Source organism: Sturnira hondurensis, unplaced genomic scaffold, assembly GCF_014824575.4.
Source record: "Sturnira hondurensis isolate 20B ecotype Veracruz unplaced genomic scaffold, ASM1482457v3 Scaffold0022566, whole genome shotgun sequence".
Taxonomy (NCBI): domain Eukaryota; kingdom Metazoa; phylum Chordata; class Mammalia; order Chiroptera; family Phyllostomidae; genus Sturnira; species Sturnira hondurensis.
In genome coordinates, this window is record NW_028095197.1 from 1,995,491 (window position 1) to 2,014,625 (window position 19,135).

At 40.3% G+C, this 19,135-nt stretch overlaps 1 protein-coding gene and 1 non-coding gene across 8 annotated transcripts in view; one reads left to right on the forward strand and one right to left on the reverse strand.

The window, feature by feature from the left end:
• GKAP1 (G kinase anchoring protein 1) overlaps nucleotides 1–4,928 on the reverse strand; it is a 75,936-nt gene extending 71,008 nt beyond the window's left edge. The window contains exons 1-2 of one of the 7 annotated variants that reach the window (XM_037035806.1): nucleotides 4,639–4,927; nucleotides 4,095–4,192 (exon numbers count right to left, since the gene is read on the reverse strand). The gene's annotated coding sequence lies outside the window, so the exon portion shown is untranslated. Of the gene's footprint in view, nucleotides 1–4,065; nucleotides 4,193–4,638 lie in introns of all 7 variants that reach the window. The other 6 variants (XM_037035808.1, XM_037035804.1, XM_037035802.1 and 3 more) reach the window with 6 other exon arrangements.
• An 11,900-nt stretch (nucleotides 4,929–16,828) lies between these two features.
• Nucleotides 16,829–16,935, forward strand: LOC118979911 (U6 spliceosomal RNA). The gene has a single exon (XR_005065007.1). It is a non-coding gene; the product is annotated as a U6 spliceosomal RNA (small nuclear RNA).
• Nucleotides 16,936–19,135: the final 2,200 nt, after the last annotated feature.

The following is a 19,135-nucleotide window of genomic DNA, read 5'->3' on the forward strand; positions in this document are numbered from 1 at the left end:
CCTATAATGATCCCTTGTTTGGTCAGCAGTAGGAATGTAAAAAAGGAGAATAGGATAGTGGCACCCACTTGCACTGTGCTTCACATAACAGTAAGTATTAAAGAATAGATCTACTTAGCAGCTGAGGGAGTAGAAGATGGGACAAATGGACAGGCTCAATCATCTGTGCTACGTGCTGCACGTGATAAAAAGCCAACACATTATCTATGTCAACAGCTATGAGAGAAATCTACATACCATGTCAAAAGGTAACTAATCATTACATCAGAAGCAGAAGAGGGAGAAACACAAATTTTAAATTAAAAGGGACTAAAAATGTAAAAATATCAGTAAATGTGTCTTATTTATATACTTAACAAAAAAAGAAAATGCATAGGACTACTCATTATGTTTATTTTACTTTCTATAGTTTTTATTATTTCCCCAAATATCCTATAATGACCATACTATTTTCTATAGGAAAAAAATCTTATCTTGAAAAAGGAAAATGGTCATCTATACCCAAATTTTAAAAGGTAAACATGATGTAATCAATGCCGTATTACGGATTTTTCTGCCCTGTTCCAAACTTAGAAAGGGCAACTGCAGGTCAGAATTGACAATGAGATGCTTTAGTCCTTTATTTTAGTGATGGAGAAGACAAGTGACAAAAACTGTCAATGACTAATTATGTTGTACTTTTTTTTTTAAGATTTTATTTCTTTATCTTTACAGGGGAAGGGAAGGAGAGAGGGAGAGAAATATCAATGTATGGTTGCCTCTCATGTGTCCCCTTGCTGCGAACTGGCCTGCAACCCAGGCATGTGCCCTGACTGGGAATCAAACCCCCGATCCTTTGGTTCGCAGGCCCGTGCTCAATCCACTGAGCTACACCAGCCAGGGCTGTTGTACTTTTTTTGAGAACATTAACTTTATTAACAAATTTTTCAGAATTTGCAAAAAAAAATACTCCTTGTTATACAATCCAGGAATTCATTTTTTTTAACCCTGAAGAGAAAAAGAAATAAACAGGCAGACTATGACAATATCGGTTTTTTTAAAGATACTTCAGGGCATAACTATGGTTAATATTCCTTCGATCTTATCCTAAAACTCTTGTACCTCCATCCATAGTCATATTTAAGCGACATTAAGATAAACAGATTCAATAGAGCTCTTCTCCCTCTCACTACTATGTTCCCTTTCTTTTTCTCTCACAGTCTTTAAGATCTCTGACATTTATATACATTTAAATATGAACTTTAGGTATACAATGCAAAAAAAATTAAATACAGCTGACATCCCCTAAACTATCTACATTGTTCAATTTCTAAACATGGTGGCTACTGCTATATAGTAAACAGACACTTACATAATACTAAAATACTACACAAATTAGATTTTTACTCCAGAAATCTGATGATTATTTATGTTTCCTCTCTTCCCTTTGAGCGCCTCCTTTTACAAATAATTTAAAAGCTAACTTAAGTAGTGGAATGAAGATAAAGTTCATAAAATAATAGAAAAATAAATGATTCTGGTCAAAAAATGAACAGAAACAAGTTCACAATTATAAATACACAGGTAGCTAATCAAATAGGTATAATATTTAATAACTTCTTAATTATGAATACTACCATTAGTAAAAACTATTAATTCCTCTATGTTTGACACTGCAGCAATGTTAACTTATAGGGTAGTCTCCATTTTATATATACTTAATACACCAATTATTTGACTTATTAATTATAATATATTTCAGGGCTTTTTATTTATTTCTTTTTAGAGACAGGGGAAGGGAGGGAAGGAGAAAGAGAGGGAGAGAGACAACAACAATGTGTGGTTGCCTCTTGCACGCCCCCAGCTAAGGACCTGGCCCAAAACCCAGGCATGTGCCCTGACTGGGAATTAAACCCCGTGACTGTTCACAGGCCAGTGCTCAGTCCACTGAACCACACCAACCAGGGCTTTTTTGTTTAAGATTTTATTTTATTTTTAGAGAGGGAAGAAGGGAGGGAGAAAGAAGAGAGAAACATCAAAGGGTTGCCTCTCCCACGCCCCCAACTGGGGACCTGGCTGGAAACTCGGGCACGTGTCCTGACCAGGAATTGAACCAATGACCTTTTGGTTCACAAGCTGACACTCAATCCACTGAGCTACACTAGCCAGGGAAAATATTTTTTAAAACTTTTATTTATTCTACAAATTTTACTTAGGTGCTAGATTCTCTGTGAGGCTTTCTCTAACCTGCCCCTCAAATTAATCATCCTGTCCTCTGTAATATTTCTGTACTTTATATTTACTTTTATTGTTGAATTAATTCATTTAAAATTATGTTTACTCTTGAACCTAGCCCCCCTCAAAACACTAATTTCAACATCTTGAAAGGAAAGGACTTTCTCTTTTAATCCCTAGCAAATACCATAGAACCTGGCATACAAAAATAAATTTGTTAAACTTGTTTTTTTTTAATCTTTATATTTCCCAAATACAAAGCTATACATTGTACAAAGCTATGCATTGAAAGACGTGTTCTAAAGTAAAATGGACAACAAAAGAAAATGCAAAGTGCTCTACAGATAATCCCCAAGTCCCATAATACAAATGTGAATTCAAGATTATTGGCATTTCAAAGTTGTTTCATTGTAAGTGCCATTCTACCAATTGATTGTCACAACTAATTTTGCTTGGAAAACATAATCATTTAGGAAAACATTCATTTAGGTTTTAAAGTGTTGACTAAAAAGAATTAGGCTATATCAGTTTGTGTTTAAAACAAACTATTTCTAAAATGAATAGCCTAAACTACAGGTAGGATTTCAAAAGGGCTGGTAATACTGGTCTCTGCCCAGGTTCTGAGGACCACTGCCACTATGACTTCATGCTTCTAGACTATGACCTCTCCAGGGACAAGTTGGACAATAGCTGTGGTCATACCTCCATCCAGGGAACCACAATTAGGGCACTTCAAAACTGATATACATATAAAATCTTCAATCAAGAACGACCATTTTTTTCTTTTTTATAAAATAAATCACAACCATCTTCCATTAACACTATTGATGACTTAGTACGATTAGTGTGACCTCACTGGAATATAACCCACATTTTTTTAAAAAAAGCTTAAAGTGAAATGGCATTAAACATCTATGATTTAATACACGATGAAGTTAAAAATTTTATTATTTCATGTTCTGTTTCTCAAATAACAGAAACTCACTTTAGCTTCTTATATTTATAAATTATAAATCTTAATTTAAGATTCACAACCAACAAATGCCAAGTGTATACCAAGACTTTGCTCCCAAGTATTGCAAACAAACCATATAAACTTAATGAGTTTGCTTTAAATTCCATTTTTTCTTCATAAATACTGCCTCCCCTTTCCAAACCTGCAGGGCCTATTTTCTGTGGGCTGGGAAATCTAAGCAAAAAGTACCAACAGGTATTGTAAGGACCTAAAAGATTCTCCCATCAATTAAGAACATGTATTTTCATCTACCCCATGGTTAACTTATTCGTTTTTGCTTTTCGTCCATAGAGTGAAAACATTATTTGGTACCTTACAGAAAAGCCTGTGGTAACCCTTTATGACAATTAAGTATATCGTCCATTGACTAGAATTTGACTAATACCAACTATAGTGTTATAAACCTGTTGAGGAAAAAGACCCCATATTTCTACAGATTAAAGATTTTTAATATCTCGATTTGCCATTAAGTTTCTCTAGTATTCTTACAGGTACAAGTCAAATTTATTGAGCTGATGATTCCGGTTATAATCACAAGCAGATTTACTACATACATAGGCAATAATGAATGGAGGGGAAGTTTTTTCACTAGTGCTTCCAATGGAAGAATAAAAACTCGAAAAGAAGCCGGAAAGACAACTTAATAGGATAATTCTGTCACTCCCGTTCAATGTCTCCTATGTACCCTAAATTCTGGAGATCTCACAAAATTCTAATAGACCGCTCGTTGCAAACAATAACAGCAAAAAATAAAATAAGCAGACTTCTCATTTATTTTTCGATAGCTGGCGAAAAGGAGGAGGAGCACTTTCCTCAGAAAGTAGTTCACTCTACACCTCACGCATGAATGAAAGCCAAATCTCACCCACGGGCTGATGCTCCAAAACTTACTCGCACAAAGTACGTAGGGAAAGAAATGGGGCTTGACGAGACCTAACTCAAGCAAAAATGCGGCTTCAAAACCTGAAAGGGAAAAAACAGTGAGTTATGTCGTAGCTCCAGAAATTTCCGAGCGCCCGCCGGGCTCCCTGAAGAGGAGCGCGACGCGGAGTGGGCAGCGGCACCTGTCATTGCGCCGCCCGGTGACTGAGGTAGACCCCCGGCCCGGGCGGGATCCCGGGAGGCGCAGCCACGGCCCGGAGCCGCGGCCTGGGGTTGGCGGGGGTCCCTCTCCGCAGCCTCCGAACCCTGAGCGGGGCGTCGGGGCCGCGGCCCTTCTTCCCGAGGAGCGGCCCTCCCGCGCCCTCTACCCTACGGCTCCGGCTCCCGCCCGCGGAGCCCAATACCTCAGGCCGAATCCCCAAGCGCCGAGTCTGGAGCACACAGAACAGCGCGGCCGAGCCGCCACTACCACTTCAGGGACCGTAGAGGGGACCCCCGCAAGCGGGGCCAGCGCACGGCGTACTCACCGGGCCTCCCTGGTCGCAGGCTGGCCCTCCTCTACCTACCCTCGCCTCTGAGACTCCTGCGGCTCTCCGGGCGGCAGCCCTGGGCGCGGGGACTCGGCTGGGTCAAGGGGTGGTGGCAGGCTTTCCGCAGGCTTTCGCAGCGGCCCCACGAGCAGGCTCCGCGCACTAACGGGACCTGAGGCGGCGGGCCGGGCAGCCGGGCTGCGCGGTCCGCGGAGAGCTGCGAGGCTACACGCAGCAGTGAGGGGCAGCGAGTGTGCCGCTGCCAGCCGAGGGCGGGAGGGAAGTCCCAACGGCGGGGGCGGCGTGAGAGCCGTGGGGCGGGGCGGGGGGCGGGGCTTGGCGCGCCCAGCGTTGAGAGGGGGGTTTGTTTATTTTCTCCGTTGGTTGCGGCACTGGCGCGTGGGTAGAGGTTCTCTGGTGACGCTAGCACCCCGGGTCTGGGGAGAGGACTAGAACCACCTGCTGGAGAAGGGGGTACTACGGGGGCCTGGCAGGGTCCAAACGTTTCACGTAGGCGGCGGCGCCTTGGTCCTGGGGTGACCGGGAAGAGAAGGGCTTTCCCAGAGCGGTTGGAAGGAAGGAGGCCTCCCAAGAGCATACGACTTAAGAGCATTTCCCCGCGGTTCAGCGGCTTCGCCTGCGTCGTGGAGAGTAGTTAGAGGGCCTTGAAGTGGAAAAGAGCTGTGGGACTTAGTGGTCCAGGTTCCCAGCCGCTCGGGTCTCGATCTTTAAATGGTGAAGTAGGAATGGTCCTGCAAATCAAAATTTGAATGGCAAGACAGCATCGTATCTCTGTAAGGAAAATAACGAACATTGCTCATCTCTTTCCGGAGTTAACACAGCACTTTCCGTTATCTCCCTTGGTGCTCTATCAAATAGTATTCTCATTTTACAAGCCAAATTAATTGACTTAACCCAAAGTCTCACACTAATAGTAAATGACAGAGCCAGAATTTAGCTGTATTGACTTTAAATGTGCTGCTTACCATTTCATCCCCTAAGTCACTTTGGTTTGACTAGTAGGAGACACACACACTCTTTATATGTAAGATGCTGCAGGGTTACAGAGAGGAGTTGAAGATGTTATTCTTTAAGAAGGGAAGGAATAAAACAAAGATAAAACTCATAATAAAAGACAAACCATGATAGGTGCCATGTGAAAAATACAGAGTACTGCACAAGGTCAAAGGACTGTTCATATGTCTGTCTTGGGGATCAGGAAAGAAAGGCAGTATGGAGAAAGCCTTTTGGGACCAACCATGAGGGTGACAAGGAAGGTTTTACAGCAGGAAGGGATACCTTAAGACATATGAAGGTGACAATGAAAGTCGTGTTTGGGAAAAAGCAAATGTTAAGACTCCAGGACTTGCTGAGAAGTGGCAGAGACAAAAGAAAATAGGGTCTGGGATACCAAGTGGAAAAATTTACGTTTAATTCAGTATTTTCTGTTTTTGTGGTTTAAAAGTTTTGGGGAAGAAAAGCACAGCTTTTCTTTGGCCCATGAATGGATACAGAAATTAAAGTAGGATAAACTGCCAGATAGACCTGCAGCTGGCCAGGTGAAAAAATAAAGATGAGTCTGAACTAAAGGTAGGGCAGGAGGAATTTAAAAGAGCATGGTTTGAAGATGATGTGGGAGTAGATTCTATAGAATTTGGCAATTGATTATTTGGCTTTATAGCAAGAGGGGATACCATGAGAACATATATGAAGGAGGAAGAGAAAAAGATAGTAAAGAGGTTTTGAGTTTGTAGATAATTATATTGTAGAAAATAGAAAAGAGACAATTAGAAATTGGAGTAGAAACTATTTTTTTAAGAGATCAGTTTAGATTTGGCCATTTTAAAGATTTAAAAGCATGTCCAAACAGATAAAGGTAGACTCTGTGAAGTTAGACATAAAGATTTTGAAATACAGGAAAGAGGATTGAACTAGAAAATAGATTGTGAGGCTTATCTCTCTAGCAGTGACATCACTAAAAGAAGAAAACAAAGGGAAGAATTTTGGAGAACATCCTCTTTAGACCCTTGCTATTCATAGTGTTGTCAGTAGCTCAGAGGGACTGGCACCACCAGGGAGTTTGTTAGAAAGGTGGAATCTCAGCCTTCCCCACCCTACACCTGCTGAATCACCATCTTAACAAGAACCCCAAGTGATTTGTCACAACATTAAAGTTTGAGAAGCTCTAACCTAGATGGGAGAAGTCAACGAAGATGGGATCTAATTTAGATGAGAGAAGCCTCCAGGGCAAGAGGGTGGGGAGGAAATGGAAGGAGAACCAAGGTAATGCAAAAGCCTCCAATACGGAACAGGCTGACAGGGTCCAGAGGGGAGAGGGGAGAGAATCACAGGGGAAAAGGGGATGGACTCACATGAACAAGTATAAAGGACACATGGACAATAACTAAGGCGGGGGGCGGAAATGGGAGGGAGGTGGGGAGCACTGGTGGGGGCAGGGCTGGGATATAAGACAGAAACTGTACTTGAACAAGAATTAAATAAAAATAAAATTTTTTTTAAAAAGCCTCCAAAGCGAGGTAAATTGGCAGTTCACAAAGGCAAGGGCAGGAAGGAGTATTGTTCAACAATATCCCAGACCATAGAGGTTGAAAAGCACAAGGAAAGAAGGGATGTTTGAACTTTGTGATTAGGTGGTGGTTATTGTTACCACGTTCTAGTTTAAAGCTTAGAAACTGCCCTTGGTTATCAAGATAGGACAGCCTAGGAATCTAATCCCAACCTCCCCAGTGCCCACATCTATAGGACATACTAAAGTAGGTTTGTGGACTTGATAGCAGGACAAAGTAGAAGTTCTTTTCTAGTTGCTTCTATTTTCTTGGTGAAATAAGAAGCAAGATCATTTTGGCAGCTTGCTAATTATCCATCATAATTTATTCTTCCTTTCTTCCTCTGCACACAGACTGGTTTTTTTTTTTCAGTCTCCCTTTTAGTTAGGTATGGTTAAGTATTAAGCTGTTGCTGCTGGAATGTGAATAGAAATGATGTCTGCCACTGCCAGGCCAGTGTGTCGCTTTCATGCATTTTTCCTTTCTGCCAGCTGGATTATGCAGGTGACTAAAGTCACAAATGCTCGAGATTGAGAAAGCTACAAGAGAGAGCATGCCTTATGAAGGAGAACTTCCCACTGACCTGGAACACCCACTCTGGATTATTCCGTGAGCAAGATATAAATTTCTATTGAGCTGGAGCCATAATATTTGGAGGTCTGTTTGCTATAGCAGATTAGCCAGCTCTAGCTAAAACAGTCATTAACTGGAAATAAGGAGAGGGGAATTTGAGAGGAGGGAGGAAAAAGGGAGAGAGATGAAATAGTAGTCTATAAATATGAGAGAGGGAATTGACTCGGGAAACATAATAAGGTTTCCAGGCACTACTAAGGGCCTGCCTGAGTGAGTGGTCATGAATTTATAGTAAGACTAGTCAATACGGCTGTGCATTTTTCTTCAGACAAATTCAGTTGCTTATGTGCAGGCACCATGTAGGCAGTTTTGGATTAATCAGGACTAAGATATGTGGCCATCAAATATGATGGGGTGAGATAAACAAAGTAGTTGGGAGCAGAAAAAAAGGAGGTATTATAATTTCAGATTCAGTAATAAGTAAGGCTCTGAGAGGGATGGGTAACTGTGAAAAGACAGTAGGGTGAATAGCTTGGTGTTTCTGATCAGGTTGAAGAATTGTTGTTGGACTATAGAGAACGACCTGAAAACGCAAGAGGTGGGTAGGAGAGCAAAAGGCTAGAAATTAAAATTAGAAGAGGGGGGATTTCTTGCCAAAATGGAGGCCTAGGTAGATACCCTTCACTTCCTTGCACAACCAAAAGAAGGATAACAACCAATTTAAAAACAAAAAACAACCAGAACTGCTAGAAAATTAAGCTGTATGGAAGTCCAACTAAAAAATTAAAGAAATATTCATCCAGACTGGTAGGAGGAGTGGAGAGAAGAGGCCAGGGAAGTGAGGACATGTGGCAAGGCAGCAGCTGGTAGACCAGGCAACCTTACATTCATGTGCCGATAAACTGGGAGGAACAACTGGGGAGCAAGACAGACCAAGCAACCTAGGGTTCTAGCACAGGAAATTAAAGCCTCAAAACCTCTGGCTTCAAAAGCCTCAAAACCTCTGGCTTCAAAAATCTGTGGGGGTTGCAACAGAGGTAGAAACTCCCAGTCTCACTGAAGAGTCCATTCAAGGAACCCAAGGATCCTAAAATGTACACAAGTCCACCCACCTGGGAATCAGACTCTGAGAGGAATCCCCTCTTGGGAAGTGAGGGAATTGGGGCAAGAACCAAACAAGTGGCATTGTTCCCTCTCTGGCCTCTCCATCACAGATGTTGCCACAACACAGTGAAGTGGCTTTCCCCACCCTGGTGAATACCTAAGGCTCTGCCCCTTATAATATAACAAGTGCACCAAGACAAAAAGAAATATGGCCCAAATGAAAGAACAGATCAAAATTCCAGAAAAAGAACTAAGCAGCAAGAAGATAGGCAACCTATCAGATGCAGAGTTCAAAACACTGCTTATCAGGATGCTCACAGAAATGAGTGTGGTAACAAAATAGAGGAAGAAGTACAGGCTATTCAAAGTAAAATAAAGAAAAATATACAAGGGACCTATAGCAAAGGGGAGGAAAGTAGGACTCAAATCAAAGATTTGGAACAGAAGGAAGAAATGAACATTCAACTGGAACAGAATGAAGAAACAAGAATTCACAAAAAGGAGGGGCTTGGTAACCTCCAGGACAACTTTAAACGTTCCAACATCTGCATCATAGGGGTACCAGAAGGAGAAGAACAAGAAATTGAAAACTTACTTGAAAAAATAATGAAAGAAAACTTCCCTAATTTGGCAAAGAAAATACACATACAAGCCCAGGAAGCATAGACAGTTCCAAACAATTTGGACTCAAAGAGAGCCACATCAAGACACAATAACGTAAGTAAAATGCCAAAGATTAAAGATAAAGCAAGAATCTTAAAAGCAGCAAGACAAAAGAAAGGAGTTATCTAAAACAGAGTTCCAATGAGACTATCAGCTGATTTCTCAAAAGAACATTTTCAGGCAAGAAGAGACTGGCAAGAAGTATTCAGTGTGATGAAAAGCAAGGACCTACAACCTAGATTACTCTGTCCTGTAAAGCTATCATTTAGAATGGAAAGGCAGATAAAGTGCTTCCCAGACAAGGTAAAACTAAAGGAGTTCATCATCACCAAGCCATTATTATATGAAATGTTCAAGGAACTTATTTAAGGAAAAGAAGATCAAAACTATGAACATTTATTAAAATGACAACAAACACAACTATCAACAACTGAATCTAAAAAACCAAAACAAAAACTAAGCAAACAACTAGTAACAGGACCAAAATCATAGAAATGGAGATCACATGGAGGGTTATCAGTGGGGAAGGTGAAGGGGGAGAATGGGTGGTGGGGGGGAAAGTACAGAGAATAAGAAACACAAATGGTGGGCATAAAATAGACAGGGGGATGTTAAGAATAATACAGGAAATGGAGAAGCCCAAGAACTTATATGTATGACCCATGGACATGAATTAAGAGGGGGGATTGCTGGAGGGAAACGGGTTACCAGGTTGGGTGGGGCAAAGGGGAAAAACTGGGACAACTGTAATAGCATAATCAATAAAATATACTTAAAAATAAAATTAGAAGAGTGGCTGTAGTTACCAGTAATGTCAAGGTGTAGGGAATGCTAATGAAACTGAGGAGCTGAAATAGAGGGTACAAATCATTTGAAGAATGGAAGCCAAGGAATTGAGAGTCAGATGGGTTTGAAAGGGATATATATATATATATCTCACAAAGAATTATCCACAGAAGTGATAGTAGCATTGGAATGGAGATAGTGATAGTGAACCTGGTACCAAAATCTTCAAAGAATGAGGGCTGAATTATCTGAATTATGGCATTCAAGACCATCAGTGATTTAATGTTTCACTCTCATAGATAAGAGTTTTCACTTAAACAGGCACTTTAAAGTTTTATATTACTAGTGTGGGGTTTCTAATTCCTTCTCTTTGACCTCTCAGATTACAGGTGGTAACTGCTTTCTTTAAAAGGTAATATCCATATGTCTATATTATAAAACAGACACATGTGAGGCTTCCCAGTTTATATGACTATGCTTTAAAATGTGTCATAGACTACTGTGTTCTTCCTCCACCAAGTATCTTAAAACAGATATGTCAAAAGTGACTCTAGCTTTGCCACATCAAATGTGTGGTAAATGTTCAAAACCTACATGAAAAAATTTCAGGTATAACTTAATAAACAGGGATTTACTACAGTCCTGACATTAAAAATAACAAATTACCTGTAATTGAAAATGATGTACTGTGTTTTATAGCATAGGGGCTCTGGTGTTGGACTGCTAGGGGTTGAGTCAAAGCACCTATCTTAAGGGGCTACCGTGAGGATAAAATATGTAATATATATAATGCATATAAACATTTAAAAGACTGTTTAGTGAATATAAGCACTCAATAGAGTTGGCCACACTTATTTTATTATAGTGCTTATATCTAATTCTTATGGAATTGCCTATAAATATACTTGGACTTTTCCTACTTAGAAAATATGTTCATTATATCTACACGTTAAAATCTAATAGTGAGGAGACTTCTGGTTAAACATGGTACGTTGAACACATGTTTTTCTCTACTCCAGATCCCTCACTAAAATGACAGTGAAGGAATAAAAACGGTATAAACCAATAAAGACAGAGCAAACAGAATTAGAGATTTCTGCTGATGAAGGTTGTCAACAAAACTTAGGAACATGGAGAGTAGATGGATGAGTGATAACTGACTTACCAAAACTGGGAAAGTGAATACCTAAGCTTTTGGGAGGAGGTACAGCCAGCCAGGTGAACCTGTTCACATCGTAGACCCTGGAAAGGCTCTGAAACTAAAGTTGCCAAACCTCCAAAAGCAGAGGCAGAATGAGCTACAAACCAAAATCCATTATGGACAGATAAAGTCCTTCTCAGATAAGATCAAATTCAAGGAGTTCATCATCACCAAGCCCTTATTATATGAAATGTTAAAGGGACTTATCTAAGAAAAAGAAGATAAAAAAGATGAACAGTGAAAGGACAGCAAACTCACAGTTATTAACAACCACACCTAACACAAAAGCAAACCAAGAGGACAGCTAGATCAGGAGCAGAACCACAGAAATGGAGGTCACATGGAGGGTTAGCAACAGGGGAGTGGGAGGAGGAGAAAGAGGGAAGAAGGTACAGAAAATAAGTAGCATAGACAGTAGGTAAAAAATAGGGAGGAAAGCAAGAATAGTAGGGGAAATATAGAATCTGAAGAACTTGAGATACGTGGTCATAAACTAAAGGGGGGAATGGTGGGGGAGGTGGAGTGCAGGGTGGAGGGGAAAGAAGGGGGGAACAGAACAACTGTAATGGTATAATCAATAAAATATATTTTAAAAAAATAAAAAATATTTTTTAAAAAGAATGGTGGGATCCTTTATTCCCCCTAATTCTTACTCCATTTCATGTTGCCTAAACTCAGCAAAGGATGGAAGGTTTACTGTCTGGAGAACTCCTCTGGACACCAGGCAGGGTTCAGGACAGGGATGAGTCACTCTAAAGAAAAGCAGAATTAAAAGAATCTGTACATATTGAATTGTGAGCCATACCCTACCCCCAGCTTCACTCCCAAATTCAGATTCTAGAATGCTGGGATCTTATTAGGAAATTGGAAGTATCCTCTTAGGGGAAAGCCAGCTGGTCCAAGAGAAAAGGCCTACAAATCCTGACTTTGAGGGTCCTACAATGGAGAATGTGGCTTGTTACCTATCTGCTTATAGAGAAGTCCAACAGTAGACAAGCCCTGCCCATACCAGCAGAGGCTCTAATCGACTTTTTATCATCTCATTCTTAAATATGATTATAGAGTCAAGGGTCTCCAGAAATTTGAAGAAACCCTCTTACATGAAAGAGGCTTAAAGAGACAAACAGGGGAGAGAGAGAATAGAAATAAAGAAAAGAAACAAAAGACATAAAGCCAACGCAGAGAGCAGAAAAAGTTGACAAAATGAAAAGAATTTCTCAAATATTTTAACTCACAAATGTAAAGAAACTACTGGAGCGAGGTATTCCACTAAAATAAAGTGTAAACCTACAAACAGAAACAATAGGGCCTGGTAAACAGGAGTTCCAACAAAGGAGAAAACAAAAAAGAATACCTGGGGTCAAGGTACAGGGAAGTTCAAGAATGACAGCTGTTCAGTAGGTCTACAGAGCATCCACCTTCATTCTGATAAAAGAGGGTGGAGCGCTCCAGAGGGGATATCTCCAAGGAGAAAAAACATCAGAACTGATCGATGACATATCATGTTTGAACCTTATGAACATATAAACATGAAATTACAGGTATAGAGAAAAGTTAGGCAACCCAAGAGAGTGCGTTATAAACTCCAGGGAAAACAAAATATTTGTAGTGAACTGTAGGACTGTTTAAGAATATTTGATGTAAAGCAATACAAGATGGTGGAGGAGTAAACAGAATCTACACTATCCTCCTCCCAGGACCAATCTGGAATTTCAGCTAAATTGTGGAGAAAACATCCTGAATGATCAACTGACACTAGTTGGAGAGAAGCCTTATAGCCAAGGTCAGAAGAAACTACTTCACAACAATGAGACTGATAGGGAGTGTGGAGGAGGGGCAGAAGGGCTGGATGGGCTCCCATGGGCAGCAGCTGAAGTTCTAGAGGGATATTTTAGTGGCCAGGGGGTTCCCCCTGAGAAGTGTGTGATCTAAACCCCAAGCTGGGCTCCCCAGCCTACAGTGCCAGAGCCAGAAAGGAACCCAGATAACATCCAGCTGTGAAAAGCAGCAGAGGTTTCTGTCTGCCATGGAGAAACAGCTGCAGTTGCAGAGAGCCTCTTAAGGGCCAAAGCACAAAATTTCATTTGCAGCCACTTACCCTGGGTTCCAGCAGAGAGAGGAAAGAGTGGACCAGAGAGGCTTGTGAAGAGTATGGGGTTGGTGGCTCTGGGGAGAGAGCTGAAGGAACAGCCACTAGGAACCCTGTACTGAGTCATTCCCCATACATCACTCTCAGGCAGAGCACTCCTCTCCTGATGGCCGCAGGGTGAGGAGAAACGTTAACCCCACCTTCAAGGGTAATCCTGTGGAGTTTAAACCAGGCTGCTGATTAGAGCTTGATTGTTTTAACAGCTGAAACACTTAATGACTGATTAGCTTAGGATAAGAGAAGAAATAACAACAGACACCAAGGAAATACAAAGGATTGTAAGAAAATATTATGAACAACTATATGCCAACAAACTGGACAACCTGGATGAAATGGATAAGTTCCTAGAAACATGCAGTTCCAAAACTAAATCAGAAAGAATCAGAGAATCTGACTAGACAGATTATACCAAGTGAAATTGAAGTGGTAATCAAAGAATTCCCAACAAACAAAAGCCCTGGACTAGATGGCTTCAGAGGGGGATTTCTAACAAACATGTCTAGATGAACTAACGCCTCTTCTTCTAAAAACATTTCATAAAATACAAGAGGAGAGAAGGTTCCCAAATTCATTTTACAAGGCCAACATGATCCTAATTCCAAAACCAGATAAAGACACTGCAAAGAAAGCAAATTATAGGCCATTATCCCTCATGAACATAGAGGCTAAAATCTTCAACAAAGTATAGGCAATCCAAAACACAGCAATGCATCAGAAAGTTCATACACAATCAAGTGGGATATATTCCAGGAATGCAAGGCTGGTACAAGATTCGCAAATCAATAAATGTAATTCACCACATAGACAAAATAAAAGATAAAAACTACATGATCATATCAATAGATGCAGAAAAAGCATTTGGTAAAATCCAGCACCCATTTAGGATAAAAATTCTCAGCAAAGTAGAAATAGAGGGAACATACCTAAACCTAACAAAGGCCATATATGACAAACTCACTGCTGGTGTCATACTCAATGGGCAAGAAGGGAAAGTGTTCCCCTTAAGATCAGAAACAAGACAGGGATATCTGCTTTCACCTCTTTTATTCAGCATAGCACTGAAAGTCCTAGCCAAGACACTAAAGAAAGAAATTGAAGAAGATACAAATTAAGTGGAAGCACTTACTATGTTCATGGATAGCAAGAATTAACATTAAAATGTTCATACTACCCAAAGCAATCTATAGATTCAATGCAAGTCCTATCAAGATTCCAATGACATATTTCACAGAACTAGAACAAATATTTCAAAAATTTATATGGAACCACAAAAGACCCCACACAGCAAAAGCAATCCTGTGAAAGAAGAACAAAGTTGGAGGAATCATGCTACATAATATCAAACTATACTGTAAGGCCATAGTAATCAAAACAGCATGGTACTGGCCTAAAAACAGACACATAGATCAGCAGAACAGATTAGAGAGTCCAGAAATAAACCCACATCTTTAGAGTCAATCTTTGACAGAGGAAGCAAGCAAATACAATGGGCTAAAAATAGTTTATTCAATAAATGGTGTTGGGAAAATTGGATCGTGCATGTGGAAAAATAAAACTAGACCACCTTCTTACATCCACACCAGAATAAATTCAAAATGGATTAAACACTTAAATGTTAGACCCAAAACCATAAAAATCCTAAAAGAAAACATACGCAGCAAAATCTCTAATATTTCTCGTAACATTATTTTTTTCTGATATAACGCCTCTGGCAAGGAAAACAAAAGAAAAAATAAGCAAATGGAACTACATCACACTAAAAAGATTTTGCATAGCAAAGGAAATCATGAACAAAATAAAAAGACAACCAACAGAATGGGAGAACATAATAGCCAATAGACCTGATAAGGGATTAATATCCAAAATTTATAAGGTACTTTTAAAACTCAACACCAGTCCTGGCTGGTGTAGCTCAGTGGATTGAGCGCAGGCCTGCGAACCACACCATTGCAGTTCAATTCCCAGTCAGGGCACATGCCTCGGTTGCAGGCCAATTCCCAACAGGGGACTCATGAGAGGCAACTATACATTGATACTTCTCTCCTTCTCTCCTTCCCTTCCACTCTAAAGATAAATAAATAAAATCCTAAAAAAAAAACCCTCAACACCAAAAACAAACAAGTCAATCAAAAAATGGGTAAAGGCACAGAAACTAGTATAAAGGACACATGGAGAACAACTAAGAAGGGTGGAAATGAGAGGGAGGTGGGGAGCACGGGGTGGGGGGCGGCTGGGATGGGTGTGGGGGACAGAAAACTGTACTTGAACAAGAATTAAATTTAAAAAATTAATTAAAAAATGGGCAAAGGACCTGAATAGACACTTCTCCAAAGAAAACATACAAATTGCCAATAGACATATGAAAAGATGCTTAATGTTACTAATCATCATAGAAATGCAAACTAAAACCACAATGAGATACCATCTCACACCTGTCAGAATGGTTATCATCAGTTAATCAACAAACAAGTGCCAGTGATGATGTGGAGAAAAGGGATTCCTTTTGAACTGTTTGTGGAAATGCAGATTGGTGCTTCCACTGTGGATAGTAGTACAGAGATACCCCCCCAAAATTAAAAATAGATATGCCTTTTTGACCTAGTGATCCCACTTCTGTGAATATAGCCAAAGGAATCCAAAACACTAATTTGAAAGAACACAAGCAATCCTATGTTCACTGCAGCATTATTACAATCACCAAGATATGGAAGCAGCCCAAGTCTCCATCAATAGATGAGTGGACAAAACAACTTTGGGACATTTACACGGTGGAATACTACTCAGCCATAACAAAGAAGAAACTTTTACCCTTTGTAACAGTAAGGATGGACCTGGAGAACATTATGCAAAGTGAAATAAGCCAGTCAGAGAAAAACAAATATCATATGATTTTCTCATGTGTGGAATCTAATGAACAAACTGAACTAACAAGCAAAATCAGGACAGACTCATAGATGGAGAGCAGGATAACAAGAGTTGGGTTGGGGGGGAGGTTAGAGGGTATAGAGACTGAGCAAAAAGGAAAAAGGACTCATGGACGTGAACAACAGTGTGGTGATTGCTGGGCAAAGGGAGGGATATAAAGGAATGAAATGGTAATGAAAAAAAGTGCAATAGATTAAATTTTTTAAAAAACAATATCTGGTGCTCACTTCGGCAGCACATATACTAAAATTGGAACGATACAGAGAAGATTAGCATGGCCCCTGCGCAAGGATGACACGCAAATTCATGAAGCGTTCCATATTTTTGAGCTCCTACCTTTTGCAACATCATGGATGGAACTAGAGAACATTATGTTGAGCGAAATAAGCCAGGCAGTGAAAGACAAATACCATATGATATCACCATTAACAGGAATCTAAACAACAAAACAAACAAGCAAGCAAAATATGACCAATGACACTGAAATACGGAGCAGGCAGACAGGTCCAGAGAGGAGAGGGGAGAGAATCATAGGGGAAAAGGGGAGGGACTCACATGAATAAGTATAAAGGACACATGGACAATAATTAAGGTGGGGGAAGGAAATGGGAGGGAGGTGGGGAGCACTGGGGGGGGCAGGGCAGGGAATATAAAACAGAAAACTGTACTTGAATAAGAATTAAATTAAAAAAAAAGATTATAACAAAAAAATCTGAAGAAAACAAAACAAAACAATATCTGATGTTACCTCCTGGAGGAAAATTATACCTCCCTGACTCATTGATGTTGGACCTGGCAGCATGAATTACAATGGCCAATGAAACAGGGGCACAAGTGAATGTGTCGCTTCCAGGCAGAAGCTTTACGAGCCATGTTTCTGCCCCTGCCACAAGATGGGCACTGTTCAGATAGGGCTGCCTCTGGTCATCGGAGTCCTGAATGAAGACACCATAGAGCAGAACTACAAGGCACTACAAGGGCCCAATGAAGACACCATAGAGCAGAACTACAAGGACAGGCAGCGTGAATAAGAAGTGAACCTTTATTGCTGTAGGTTGCTGAGGTTTTTGTGGTCATTTGTTAATGCATCATAATTAACCTCACCTGACTGATATAACATGGGGTGCTGTAGACAATACTTGATAGACACTAAAGTATACACAATAACTACTGAACAACATCATATAACGTATTAGGAAATCAGTAAATGGCATAATGGCTAAAACTGGAAAACTAAGACGTAGCAGTAGAAATGTGCTCCTTAGAAATGTGGAGTTCAATAGCAGAACACTCATTTTCCTTTGGGAAGCAGGCATTAGTGATGGCAGATGGAACAAGGCCTCCTGTTTATTATGAGCCTTGTAATTATTTGAGTCTGAAACCATATACATTATCACCTTGAAAAATATTAATGGTGAGAGGAGGGTAAGTCATATTGTTTTTAATTCAGCCAACTTAATAGACTGACCATCAATCATCCCACAATAATAGTAAGATGAAAGTAGAACTAATTCTTTTTTTCAGATAACACAAATATTTACTTAGAAAATTTAAGAGGACTTATAATCATATTGATAATAGACTAGGAGTCTTATATATCATCAATAAACATTTAGAAAACAGTAAAAAAAAAAAAGAGGAAAAAACCCAAGTCATAAGGGCAGCAAAATCTATAAGGTACAACAAATGCAAAGTGCATTGGACAGAGACGCACACAAGAACATTATAAATGAAAAGAGAGGTTTACTGTCAGGCAGAAGGGCCAGCAGTATGGAGAGGCTGCAGCTGGACACACCATTGGAAATGCTTCAAAAGAACGCTGTCCCTGTAACAATTACACATGTTAATACAAGAGTTAGGAAGGGCCAGTGAACACCTGGTCAACTATTTAATAATTATTGTTCCTTGGCTGGGCAAATGACCTTTTGCACCAAAGCTTAACCTGAGGAGATCGTATGCCAGTGCGGCTGGTAATGGCTAGAAAAAGCTTTGCTAGCAAAATACGACCAATGACACTCAAATATGGAACAGGCTGTCAGGGCCCAGAGGGGAGAGGGAAGAGAATCATAGGGGAAAAGGGAATGGACTCACATAAACAAGTATAAAAGACACATGGACAATAACTAAGGGTGGGGGGTGGAAAGGGGAGGGAGGCGGGGAGCATGGGGTGGGGGGCGGGCAGGGTTGGGAATATAAAACAGAAACCTGTACTTGAACAAGAATTAAATAAAAATTATATTTAAAAAAAAAGAAAAGAAAAAGCTTTGCTAACTCAACATTTTGCTCAAATACCAAAATAGGGAGAGAATGAGTTTGGAGGGACACCTGGGGTTTGCCTTTTCTTAAAATCTAGCCTTTATGGCAGCATAACATAATGGTTAAAAGTGCAGTCTCTGTAGCCAGATTATGTTAATCTGAACTCCTATATGCCTGAGTTTCCTCATCTGTAAAATGGAAAGAACAATAGCTGCTTTGCTTAGCCTATTAAAGGGATTGAAACCAGAAAAGCCCACATTTGTGCTGCCT